Here is a 9,078-nt window from a genome sequence, read left to right as displayed (position 1 = left end):
TGAACATCTCTGTATCATTTGAATGAGTTCTTATTAAAATGGTTTCTCTCTTCCTTCATGTCCCACCAGAGGTAAAAGTATCAGGTTAAGTGTCACAGGCTCCATGGTTACTGGATGCCCTAATGTGTCTTTAAAATGTAAATAAAATAATCATGTGTGGGAACTCACACATGTCAAATGAAGATAGATTTGGAATAGCACATTTACATCCAAGCAATTGTATGTGTCTTTGTTGATGTAATGTGCTCAGGGGTCAAGTTCACATTCTGAACAGTTAGAAAGAGAACATGGGCTTTGAGGATGCCTTTAATTGTATCTGTCTCAATCAGAGTTGTATCCTCTTGCCTAGATTATAGTCTGATATAGTGGATGCTCTTAAAGATGTTTGTCAACTGAATAAATGATATTGAACTTTGACTTACCAGAAGAGATTTTTTTAACTTACGAGTTTATTTTGCTTCTTTTTCTATGTACTTGTAAATTTCACCATCAAATTCTCTGCTCATTACATTTATGTGTGAGAAATGTTCTTTTAACATCATATTCTTTATGTACATATACAGAGAGGTTACAGTTCATGAGCAAGATAATGAGTCCATTTCTTATGGAGAATTGTTTCCTCTCCTTTGATTTTCCCCTACCATCCCTTCCCTCCCCTATCCTTCCCCCACCACCTGCAAAGTTGTAAAGTTCATTTTCAACATAGTGTCTTGTACATCTCATTGTTACAATGGGTTATCCTGTATCTTTGTTTCAGCATTTTGTTATTTCCCTTCCCCTCCACAAATTTGAAAAAAAAATTATATACAAAATGCAGGACACCAGAATCAAATACAGTGAAAACAGGGGTGATACCATGGGGGAAGAACATACAAAGATACAAAAGAAAAGTCACATCGTACATTTTAAATACGTTGAAAAGAACAACAAGAAAGATAAAATCTCCTATGTCCCTATCTTGGGGTTAATTTCACTTAGTGTCAACTTATATGGTTATATGTGCATAGCTTTTGACCTCTTCTGCTTGTCCTAGACATACACTAGTTATTGCAGATAAGGGAAACCATGGGACCTATGTTTCTTTGGGTCTGGCTTACTTTACTTAATATAATTTTACCAGAAAAGGTTTTGGTGATACCAATTTCTCTCTGATAGGCTGTAGCTGCTGATAATTCTCCAAAGTGCTGGTATCAATAGAAGATGTGCTAGACAACTAGTATTGTTCAAAGCTGCCAAAGAGCAGGCTACAGTGTTGCTTGTCTGATATCCCAATATTTTTGAGCCTGAGGCAGGAAGGCTGTGAGTTTGAGGCAGGCCTGGACTACATAGCGAGTTAGAGTCCAGCTGAGGTTTCATGTTGAATTTAGGGGGAAAATAGGAGAGAAGGAAAAAAAGAAAATCAGAAAGAAAAAGAAAAAATATGCTAAAATGTTAACCGGGCTTTGTCTTTTCTTCAGGTTACTCTGTGAATAAATGGCAAGAAGCTAAGAGACATAGATGTAATTAGGAAGGAGGAGATTCTAGTGTGTTATTGTTATTAATTATTTTTGAAACTCTGGGTTTCTTGGTGATCCCCAGGTACTTTCCTAGGGAAGTGTGACTGCTGTGTACAATGATTTTCAGGAAGTTCAGGGGTTCCTGAATAAAATAGTTTTTGATTTCCACTTCTCTGACTGACAATTGGCTGTAGTTGAGAAGTTGGCATAGATTTTGATGAAGTATGAAGGTATGATTTCTCCTGTTTTATGAAATTGGCAGGGCCCAATTAAAGATGGGATCAAAGACTGATCAGGGATATCTTATTATTTTGACAAGAAATACAACAGAATATGAGAGCTTTAAACATCTATCTATGGTCTTCTTAGAAAAGTTCTATCTCATTCCTGTAGTGTAAATCTTTGGGTTGAATAATTCTGTCAAATCCGTGGGTGAAAATCTGCTATCAAAGAGCCAGGTATGCCTCTTAATCATAGTGGGAGAAGGTTAGTGGTATCACTGTGTTAGAACTTTGCTGCATAGAACTTACTAGATTTTTCTTTTTCCTTAGTAGTCATGTCTCCAGGCAGAAAACCAAGAAGGTGATATGATTTGCTGACATTACTATGTTCTGTTGAGAACACAGAATACAAGAAATGATAAACAGAAGTCTAGAAAAAGAGGTAGAAGGTTAGTCATTGGTAATTTCTCTAGAAATAGATTCATTTTTGGAGGGAATCTATGGGGCTGGTAGAATCAGAACATAATGGTCCAGAGTTCTCTCAGAAGGATTCAGTCACTGTGTTCTCTTAGTAAGCTGTGGTTTTGGAGAAAGCCTGTCTCATATCTTTTTGCCTTGTGGAGAAAATAAGGGGAAAACCAAGAAGACTTGATTAAGTGGAGCCATATAAACAGAAAAGGGCAGGTGTCTGGGCTCCAAATTTTTCACCTGCGGATGAACATCTTCTCTACTTGTATCTAAAGGATGGCAAAAGCACAAGACTGCTTCTTCAGGTTACCTACACAAGGTAGTAAAACCAGTTCATCACCTTGCCTTAGGCACCATTTCCTCATTACCAGGTTTCTCCTGTTAAATTGTCCCATCATTTACTAGTATTCCACCAGAAAAACTTCTTTTTCTGTCTGGACCATTCAAAATAGTCAAGCTGCAAAGCCTCTTTTATAAGTTGTCACATCCTGTTCCATTTTGTATGATCCCAAAGCAAGTACGGATATCACTGCCAGATATGTGACACAGATACTGATTCCATGGGCCATATTATAATTCTATATTGACAATCCCCTACATACTACAAAACAAGAGAAGTACCTTATTTATTTATTTGTTGGTTGTGAGGCTTGAATTCTGAGCTTGGGCACTGTCCCTCAGCTCTTCAGTTCAAGGTGAGCGCTCTATTGCTTGAGCCACAATGCCACTTCTGGTTTTCTAGTAGTTTTTTGGAGTAAGAGTCTCATGGACTTTCCTACCCGGGCTAGCTTTGAACCGTGATCCTCAGATCTCAGCCTCCTGAGTAGCTAAGATTGCAGAGATGAGCCACCAGTGCCCAGCAAAGTACCTCCTTTATAGACAAAAGTGGTTGAACAATAAAAACCATTTGAGAGTTGGGTGCTGGGGGCTCACGCCTGTACTTCTAGCTGCTCAGGAGGCTAAGATATGAGGATTAGAGTTTGGAGTCTGCACATGCAGGAAAGTCTGTGAGACTCTTATCTCCAATTAGCCAGCAAAAAGCTAGAGATGGACCTGTGTCTCAAGTGGTAGAGCACTAGCCTTGAGCCAAAAAGCTCTGGACAGTGCCCAGGCTCTGAGTTCAAGCCCTAGAACACACACACACACACACACACACACACACACACACACACACACACACACACACACACACTACATGCATTTGACTAAGCATGATATTACATGGGGTAGGTCAGATGCTCTATGCATCCTATATTCACATTGATCACATAGTCCTTATAACAATTTTGAGCAGATACTATTATTCTGTATTATTCTAACTTTACTGGTAAAGACACAAAGGAAGGTACTAGCAAATACTGTAGGTCACATTGCTCCCAGATCACTGCATTCCCACTATATTACATATTCAACCAATAACTATTGGAGTCTTACTATGTGATAGATGCTATTACAAGTAATGAAATACAACAGGGACACAAAAACAAAATGCTCTGTCCTCATATAACTTACATTGTTTATGGAGGGGTTGGGGAGAAAGACAATAAGCAGATAAAATACATGAGATGATGATTTGTAATACAATTAAAAACTGAATCAAGAAAGGAGATGAGTGAGAACTTAAAAATATCATTTCAAAGATCAAGGCCAGACTGGTTGCATCGAGCAGATGGCATTAAAGTAGAGACCCCAAGCAAGCACAAGAAACAAGCTTTGCATTTCTGGAGGAAGAGGGTTCCAGGCAAAGGAAGCAGATACAAGCTATCACTCTACTGGGAGCTATCTAAAAGCTGTGAGAATTGTAATGTAGCTAGGTTGGAATATGCATGGACAAGGCTGGAGAAGTGTAGTTAGGTCATTAGGGGGCCTCATGGCTCATTGTACAGGGGTTGAAAGTCATTGCAGAGTTTAAATAAGTACATTCCAGCTAGGACAAAGAATATGAGTCCCTAGAAGTGGGAGGAGGCATTGGAGAAGTGATGTTTACAGGCCATAAAGTTTCAATTATCAGGACAAACAAGGTTAGGGGTGTACCATATATCATGGTATCTTAAATACAGAGTTCTGATACATACTTGAAATTTGTTGCGGGTAGATCTTATGTAAAGTTCTTTCAACACACCCCTAGACAACACTACTACTAGTAATCACGGAAGACTGAAGAAACGTTAGGAGGCGATGAATATGTGTTGGGTGTTGATGACGGTGCTGAGTCTATGATTGCATACTTTTCACAAATTCACTGAAGATTAAATAAGATACGAATAAGCCTTTTGGCTAATCATCCCTCAATAAAGTAGCTAAAAATACAAACTCTTAAAACCCGAATGTCATCCAGCCTCACTATCTGTGATTAAAAAATGGGACATGATTGCATCTAGGCCCAAATTACAGTGACCCCAATCTTCTCACCTGCTGTAGTGTAAACGGAGCGAACTTGAATGTAGGCCTCACCTGCAGGAGGGTCACAACACAGCCTCTCAGCATCAGTTACCAAACTGCACCTGCTTTGTTGCACCCTTTCCAGCTCATGCTTCCACTTGCCAACTGTCTGCTGCCCACAGTGTTGCTCATAGCAGCCGCAGAGCATTGGCACCTAGGGCGGGAAAATGTTATCGTGTGAAGGGTGCTGCCACCTGTTTCTCTCAGTGCCCCTGACTGATCTTCAGATGCCTTTATGGAAGGATGTTCCACTAGAGGCTTGGAGTATGCATAGCTTCTCCCATTGCTTGTCTCTTTTGGTAGTCATTTCCAGAAGCTATGTTGCCTGTGTTTAGTCCCCTGAAACCTCTTGTGTGCAATACCATCAGCTCCCAACTCTTACCTGTCTCCTTGGAATTAATAAAGAATCTCTTGTCCACTCGTCCTTCTGGTCAGTTGGTTGCTTGATTTAGCAAGTTAAGTAATAGGGGAAATAAGATCAGTAGGGTGCAAAATTTTCACAGAGTCAATTTAAAATCAACATGCTACAAATTCTAAAAGATGTTGTCAATTTCTGACACCATTAAAAATACAGTACTAGGGCTGGGTACTGATGGCTCACACCTGTAATCCCAGCTACTCAGGAGGCTGAGATCTGAAGATTGTGGTTCAAAGCTAGCCCAGGCAAGAAAGTCAGTGAGACTTTTACCTTCAATAAACTACTCAAAAGAAGCTGGAAGTAGAACTGTGGCTCAAGTGGTAGAATACTAACTTTAAGCAAAAGAAGGTTAGGGACAGCACCCAGGCCCTGAGTTCAAGTCCCAGAACCAGCATACACACACAGATGCACAGACACACAGACACATACCAAAACAGCAAGAATAATTCACTGTACATTTTATTTCCATTTAACATCAGAAGTGTGAGTCTTACCTCTCAAATTATACATTTAAAAGAAAAGGAGTAAGGTTAAGTAAGGTTAAGGAGTTGGTTTTATTTAATATTTTTTGTATTCAGAAAAATCATGTTGTCTCAGAGTCTTCAAATGAACACTGATTATTCTCCAGATACGAAGTAAAAAGTATTTAGTTTCAAAGCAAAAGATGCTTGAGTGTGGCATTAATTAATATTTTTCAATTTTACTGGGCATTTTGCTTATAACATTTTAGGTTTGTTTATATGCAGGCTTATTTGTATAAGCAGGGAAGACTAAATAGGGGGAAAATAGGACAAATGATCACATAAAAGTATATGTAGAATCAAATACAGGAAATATTATGTTGCCACTAATAATTATCTCTGTTGAGATTAAGTAAAAAAAAGAAAATTAATGGAGAAAAGAATTCTTATTTAATCCTTGTTGAGTTCTAGGTAGGAAAGGTCAATCATGAAGATGTTAATCAAGCCTAAAGGGCATACTAGTTACTGATGCCAGGAGGGAGCCAATCATGTGGAAGATCGCAAAGATAGTCCCCATATTGTCCACCACAAACAGAAGTCCAGCCACTGTAGCTTAGGATCAGTGATGCCAAGGAAAACACAGCCCAGCCACGCCCAGGATATATAACAATGTTGTCTTTACAAGGAGAAGACAAGAATTTCCATCAGCTCTGTTTCCACTATCCCTGAATTTTAATGCATTCACAGTAAGAAATATTAGCAATAACACAATGCCCTCATGTTCTGTTCTGCCAGCAGATAGATGACTTGAGGACTACTCAGTGATCCATTTGTACCTTGGCTAATGGTTACTCATGTTGGTCTTGGAAAGCTCAGGCAATGGTATTAGCTCTATCCACCATCTTTAATGACAGGATGCATAGCACAGTAATAAGGACACAAACAGCAGAATGGAACAACTTGTTTCCTCTTCTTACTAGGACATCTTGGGCAACCATGTGATATATTTTAATAATGTGTCCTTCCAACTTAGAATATCATCTTGAATAAAAGCCCAAGAATATTCTTTTTTTTTTTTTTTTGGGTCCGGTCATGGGGCCTGAACTCTGGGCCTGGGCGCTGTCCCTCAGCTCTTCAGCTCAAGGCTAGCGCTCTACCACTGGAGCCAGAGCACCACTTCCGGCTTTTTTCTTTTTGCTTATGTGGTGCTGAGGAATTGAACCCAGGGCCTCTGGCATGCAAGGCATGCGCTCTACCACTGAGCCACCTTCCCAGCCCCCCCAAGAATATGCTTAAATAGTGTACCCTCTCTGTGTGTAGCTAGGCACTGAGGATATCCAGTCTGCCTGGCAGAACATAAAACACATATGTAACAACACAGTACAGTTGCACAAACCTTGTATCTGGTTTAACTATGAGTAGGTAGCCAGGTAAAGTTAGAAAAGGCATGGACTTTCCTGTGCCACCTGCAGTTTAAAGTCCTCTTCTGAGTTTATGTGAATGCTAGAGGTGAGTTTCATGCATGGTGGGGTTAGGTGTTCCCATGGATCTGAACCCACATGCCTGGTATCACCCTCTGGTCATAACTATGAATGTCTGTCTTATTGGTGATAATTCAGAGATTATTAGCATCTGGAAGGAAATTCTGTGGAAATGCTAGTGGAAAATCTAATAACAGCTCAAAGCTTTACCCCAGGCTACTGCCATACTGATCTTCACTAGTATATTGGCAACCTATGAACCACTGGGTCGTCAGTGTACAAAATGGACAGATGTTAGTGTCTCTATTGCCTGCCTGATTCCATATCTCTAGGGGTTAGAGGCAAGCCTGTCTATTCCTTGCAGTGCTAGGTGTCCAACTATTACCATCTGGGCACTCCATCCCAGTCCTAAGGCAACTACCTCTGCAGGCACCCATTGTCCTCATTACCCGATCCAGACTGTTTAGACTCAGTTGCCTAGTCTAGGAAGAGTGCACATCCTGCAGAAATGCGACATATTGGTTAATGTTTATCATCAAAATGGAAGGATGAGATATCTTTGAAGCCACTAGAGGGATGTTAAAATATTGATTAAAGTTTTGTTAGCATAAAATTTGCATGTAGAGTGTCAGGCACCGGTGGCTCATGCCTGTAATCCTAGCTACTCAGGAGGCTGAGATCTAAGGTTCAAAGCCAGCCCCGGGGAAAGTCTGTGAGACTCTTATCTACAATAAACCACCAGAAGTGGTGCTGTGGCTCAATTGGTAGAGCACTTGCCTTGAGCTGAAGAGCTGAGGGACAGCACCCAGGCCAAGAGTTCAAGCCCTATGACGACCAAAAAAATTGTATGTAGAGAGACTTTATTTTGATATATACAATGTGCATATAATAATATACTTTCATCAGGTTTACCCGCATTTAATATTATTGTTTCTTAACCCCTCTCCCACCTCCCACCTTTTAGTGCTTGTTGTTGAGTTTCATTGTGCTATTGTCATGTGTACATACATATATACTCTATGCACTGGTATTCTATTTACTCCTGCACTGTCATCCTCTCCTCTTCCTTACCCTCACCAGTTGGTTTCCTATCTCAAACTGTCCCAATGTGGCAATCGTCTTAGTATAATTTTTGTTTAGGTTCAGATTCGGCATTTGAGCGAAACCTTCATTAATTTAGTTTTCAGAACTTGGCTTATGTTGCTTAATGATGATCTCCAGATATATCCATTTTTTCCTGCAAATTACATAATTTTATCACTTGTGACTGAAATAGTACACATTATAAATATGCAGAAAATATATACAGTCATTAGTTTTTGGGCAACTTTGTAAGCAAACTAAATTTGAGAACTACTCTGTAATGAAAAAACAGTCAAATAAAAGTAATTCTACTATGCTGTTATTGAGAGGCCAGTATTTTGTGGTGTCGGTTAAGTTCAGGCTATATGGGAAGGAATAGTTAGTCCTTCCTATTGGGTTACAAAACAATGTTCAAAGTTTCTACATAAGATGAATTTCCACAACACTGAATTGATTGATGAACAAAGCCCACTGGAAAGAAGACTCTGTATAGCCCAACTTTGGATGTTGGAATTGAGAGGATTTGGAAACACTTGAATCACAGAGCCAGTGGTGTGCAGTGTGATCCAAGGAATAGGCCAGACTAGGAAACATTTACTATTCACTCACAACATGATAGATGTGTGAAAGTCAGTGTTTGTACTATATATGGAAACCCATAAAATTGTAAGTTTGCCACGCTTATAGTTAGGGCCTATTTTTTCATTTCTAAAATACTATTCATTGTATTTTGTTGTCTAGAATGAATTTGGGACAAACACCTGTCTTTTCAGAAAAAAAGTTGAAAAGCACAGACATAAAAGATGGCTGTGTAGAGGTCAGGAAGGATGGCATGATGAACAGATTTTTTTCTCTTGTTGGTCCTGGGGCTTGAGTTTGGGCCTGAATGCTGTCCGTGAGTTTCTTTTACTGAAGAAACTCACACTACCACTTGAACCACAGCTCCACTTCTGGTTTTTTTTTTTTTGGTGATTAATTGGAGATAAGAGCCTCAAGGTCTTTCCTGTC

The sequence above is a fragment of the Dipodomys ordii genome, unplaced genomic scaffold (assembly GCF_000151885.1).
Source record: "Dipodomys ordii isolate 6190 unplaced genomic scaffold, Dord_2.0 Scaffold131, whole genome shotgun sequence".
NCBI lineage: Eukaryota > Metazoa > Chordata > Mammalia > Rodentia > Heteromyidae > Dipodomys > Dipodomys ordii.
The sequence above is the reverse complement of the archived record's forward strand: the minus strand, read 5'-3'. Positions refer to the sequence as shown.